The sequence below is a fragment of the Physeter macrocephalus genome, chromosome 5, assembly GCF_002837175.3.
Source record: "Physeter macrocephalus isolate SW-GA chromosome 5, ASM283717v5, whole genome shotgun sequence".
In the NCBI taxonomy this organism is placed as follows: Eukaryota; Metazoa; Chordata; class Mammalia; order Artiodactyla; family Physeteridae; genus Physeter; species Physeter macrocephalus.
In genome coordinates, this window is record NC_041218.1 from 19084590 (window position 1) to 19089403 (window position 4814).

The following is a 4814-nucleotide window of genomic DNA, read 5'->3' on the forward strand; positions in this document are numbered from 1 at the left end:
GTTTTCATTTCAGTTATTGTATTGTTCATCTATGTTTGTTTGTTCTTTAATTCTTCTAGGTCTTTGTTCAACATTTCTTGCACCTTCTTGATCTTTGCCTCCATTCTTTTTCCAAGGTCCTGGATCATATTCACTATCAGTATTCTGAATTCTTTTTCTGGAAGGTTGCCTATCTCCACTTCATTCAGTTGTTTTTCTGGGGTTTTATCTTGTTCCTTCATCTGGTACATAATCCTCTGTCTTTTCATTTTATCTGTCTTTCTGCGAATGTGGTTTTCATTCCACAGGCTGCAAGATTGTAGTTCTTCTTGCTTCTGCTGTCTGCCCTCTGGTTGATGAGGCTATCTAAGAGGCTTGTGCAAGCTTCCTGATGGGATGGACTGGTGGTGGGTAGAGCTGGGTGTTGCTCTGGTGGGAAGAGCTTAGTAAAACTTTAATCTGCTTGTCTACTGTTGGGTCGGGCTGGGTTCCCACCCTCTTGATTGTTTGGCCTGAGGTGACCCAGCACTGGAGGCTACAGGCTCTTTGGTGGGGCTAATGGTGGACTCTGGGAGGGCTCATGCCAAGGAGTGCTTCCCAGAACTTCTGCTGCCAGTTTTCTTGTCCCCGCAGTGAGCCACAGCCACCCCTTGCCTCTGCAGGAGACCCTTCAACACTAGCAGGTTGGTCTGGTTCAGTCTCCTATGGGGTCACTGCTCCTTCCCCTGTGTCCTGATGTGCACAGTACTTTGTGCGTGCCCTCCAAGAGTGGAGTCTCTGTTTCCCCCAGTCCTGTCGAAGTCCTGCAGTCAATTCCCACTAGGCTTCAAAGTCTGATTCTCTACGAATTCCTCCTCCGTTATAGAAAAACCCAAATGAACTTTTTGGCCAACCCAATATAACAAAGAGAGAGCCGGGCTCCCCAACCATTCTGGTTACATCCCTCCCTCCCGTGAATCCCACTTCTTAGTCAAAGTCCCCGCCTCTCTACTTCTCATAAATCCTCCTCACACACCCCAGCCCCCTGGCTCTCATCTTTCCTCTTTACTTCCAAACCACCCCAGCTCACCCCAGCCCACTTTCCTACAACTAGGAAATCTCCTACAGGGTCATCCTGAGTTGGTTTTAAGCCACGCTAGACACGTATCAGCATTTCTAAGGACTGGAGGCCATTAGCTTGAGGGAAGTGATTTTTCCCTTTTGTGTTGAACAAGACTTGATTGTAAGCAGAAAAATCTCTAGGAGAATCCGAAAGGATGGAGGAGAAATCAGGAGAAAGTGGAAGGCAAAGTTCTCCCCTGCTTCACAAGACAGAATGACACCTGTCCTGCCATTGCAGGGAGGGCATAACTGCTCAGTACATTCACTCAGGAGGAAAGAAGTGTCACAGGTCACAGGGAGATAGGAGTGGCTTGTATTCCAGTCCCCCGCAGAGCCTGTGGTTACTCCCCAGCAGCACCATGAGAGCAAGGCTTCCTGCAGGAGTTCTGAGAATGCCAATGAGTACCCCACACCTCTCTCTTCTCTGGGACCCAAGGTGGAAGTGCACGTGCCTGACCAGGCAGCAAGCATGGAAGAGAGGCATGTTTGGTCGCTTCAATGATCATCCAGGCTCCCCACGCCCAGGTGAGGCTGACTTCCCCAAGGTCATGTCACATCTCCAAAGAGGAATGAAGCATTAAAGGATCTGGATTCTAAATGAAGTTCGTGTGCAGTGAGCAGCTGCCCAGAGCCACCCGAAGCCCCCTGAGGCTGTGGGTTTGATCTGGCCACCGTGAGACCGGGTACCTGGAGGCACAATCAGCAAGAGCTCTGTCATGCAGGAAACAGAGCCTTCTCCATTAACCTTGGCTGTGCATTTCATCTGATGCATCTTAAGGTGGACAGAGGGTGGAAAGAGGTTAAAGTTAATTGAGTGCATCCCATGTGCTGGGAGCTTTACATAAGTAATATCACTGAATTCTTGGGCTTATTATTATTATTTTTTTTTTTTTGCGGTACGCGGGCCTCTCACTGTTGTGACCTCTCCCATTGCGGAGCACAGGCTCCGGACGCACAGGCTCAGCAGCCATGGCTCACGGGCACAGCCGCTCCGCGGCATGTGGGATCTTCCCGGACCGGGGCACGAACCCGCGTCCCCTGCATCGGTAGGCGGACTCTCAACCACTGCGCCACCAGGGAAGCCCTTGGGCTTATAATAGATGATATTATTCCCTTTTACTGGTGAAGAAACGAAGCTGCAGGTTTTTAAACAACTTGTATAAGGTCACAACACCTAATAAGAAGCTGAGTCAGGGTTTGAAGCCAGCTTCTGATTCCAAATATGTGGTTACTTTTCCCGTAACTCCACACAGTTTCCCCTTCTTCAGTGTTTTACATTAAAATTAGAGCCCATTAACTCTTATAGACCAACTTTGCGTTCCTAAATTAAAGCTCGATAGAGAGAGCCTCAAAAAAATCATTTGCACACAAAAAAAATTACACATACTGAACTCAATTAAAATTATCCCTCCACCCAATGCTCAGAATGCTGCCCACATGCTGCCACTTTCCTCTCTGGATTTATATACCTCTGTGCATGTTCAGGATGACATCTGACATATGAGTCAGATAGAATTTCTCCACAAATGGAGCAGGACATTCTCTTTTAGAGAACTTCATGGTCCAGGTTTCACCTCAGCACAGGCTCACCGAGGCAGCCGCAATGCCCAAATCACACTGAACTTTCAACTTTACCTCTGTGCATGTTCAGGATGACATCTGACAGTGACATCTGACATATGAGTCAGATAGAATTTCTCCGCAAATGGAGCAGGACATTCTCTTTTAGAGAACTTCATGGTCCAGGTTTCACCTCAGCACAGGCTCACCAAGGCAGCCGCAATGCCCAAATCACACTGAACTTTCAACTCTGTCATTCACCATTTCGGGAGCCAAAATAAATCTATCTGTGTAATTTTTTTCCACAAAATGTAGCTTCAAACAGCAAATAGACCTAATTCCTTCCCTTCTAAAGCAATGGGCTCCCTTTGGCCACCCGGTTAATGAACTCTCCACACTGCCAGGTGAAGAACCGAAAAGAAAAAAGGATATCTTTGATTAAAAGGAAAGAAGAGGGGTCCCTTCATCATTACCCACCTACTGTGGAAAGTCTGCACAAAGCATCTGAGGTGGCTCCATTAATGCTTTCTTTCAGAAAAGGTACTTCTTAACTGGCACCTGGCTTTTTTGGTCTTGTATTTCTAATTTGACCTTCTCAAATAACATCTGGGTCTGTAAGAAGATGGCGGGGTGCGGGGGGGGGGTGGTCCTCAAAGAGAAGGAATAATTTGCAAATCAAGGGAAGTTAATGGGCTCCAGAAACTTTGTTCTTTTATGATTTCTTCTGTCCCTCGTAAGTGGGACCAAGGAGTCTGCCCTTGCTTGCCGAGCTGTTGGACAGAGAAAACCTTCTGCAAAAATGAAGCTGAGTATCAACTCTCTGAATATCCAAGGCAGTGTTCAGGAGACGGGGAGAAAAAGCCAAGCCCAAATGTCCTCTCTGTCACGCAGCCTCACAGCATGTCCGTGGAGGTTGTGTCTGAGACTGGTCCATCCCCCTCCCCTACCACTTCCTGGCCACCCACAGCATATGCTCAGTAAATATTAGCAAAGTGAGTTTACTTGATGTATCTTTTTGGTGTCTCAGCATAAGGGAACCTTATACATTGCACATGTAGTTTATGTCTGCAGCATGTTTTTAATCTCTTAAAATTCTTACCCTTACAATAGTCCTATGGGATACACTAGGGAACTTCTCTCCAATTTATAGATAGGAACACTGAGGCACGAGATTACAACTCGAGGAAACTTCACATTGCAGGAAGCAATGTGACTTAAAGCTAGATTTAAAGCTAGAATTAAAGCTAGAGCTCCTGAAATTTTAGAACGATCTTGGGACCCATGGTCATCTCCTACTGGAGTCCAAGTTTTATGTCTCTAAGCTCCTTGCCTTCTACTTTGCATAAACTTGTAGAAAGTTATAAAGGGATTATAAAGAAACTTTTCATGCAGAATTGGATATATGTATAAAGTAATGATCTCATCCTAGGGGAATCTACAAATCCGGGCCAACTCCTCTCTGCTGCTGATCACGGGCACCTGAAGTCTCTGGCACAGGCTGTTTGCACAACGTATACTTCGGCTGGCTGTACGTCTCGCTGTTCCAAGCAGCCAGGAGAGTGGAAGAGGCGCTTTGCTGTTGTGCCTTTTCTGCCTTCCACCTGGTGAAGAATCTTAATGGCTGGTAATGTGTTTTCCAACCTAAGTTTTCAATGATTGTCCTCAACCTGTAAGTTGCTGAAGCATCAAGAGGGTTCAGAGGTTTCTCCGCTCTGGTCCCTTTATTGGCAGGTGTCAGCGTCCTTTTCACTTTTTGTCCTTAATGTAGAGTCAACAGTATGCCAGGCAGCGATATGGGGACCTGGAGGAGGCAGACGCCATCCTTGGTGGGGGCCTCACGGGAGCTGCGTAGGAGATTTGAGAAGCAGAACAGGCAAGTGACTTGTTATCTTGGGAGATGAGGCCGCCATATGCTACTCGTCATGTGGGGAGCCTCTGAAACCACTTCATTTAATCAAGGGTGGAGCAGCCATAGACCCAAAACCTCCAGGGACACGCTGTGAGGCCGTGTGACAGAAAGGACATTTGGCCTTGGCTTTTTCTCCCCGTCTCCTGAGCACTGCCTCAGATAGTCAGAGAGCTGATGCTCGGCTTCGTTTTTGCAGAAGGCTTTTCTCTGCACAACAGCTCAGCAAGTAAGGGCAGACCTCTTGGTCCCACTTACAAGGGACAGA

General features: G+C 47.2%; 1 long non-coding RNA gene across 1 annotated transcript in view; it reads left to right on the forward strand.

Annotated features, from left to right (window-relative positions):
- LOC102988675 (uncharacterized) overlaps window positions 1–4254 on the forward strand; it is a 17680-nt gene extending 13426 nt beyond the window's left edge. Inside the window, exons 4-5 of the long non-coding RNA XR_008617315.1 lie at window positions 3045–3180; window positions 4070–4254. This is a non-coding gene — a long non-coding RNA (uncharacterized lncRNA). The remainder of the gene's footprint in view (window positions 1–3044; window positions 3181–4069) is intronic.
- Window positions 4255–4814: the final 560 nt, after the last annotated feature.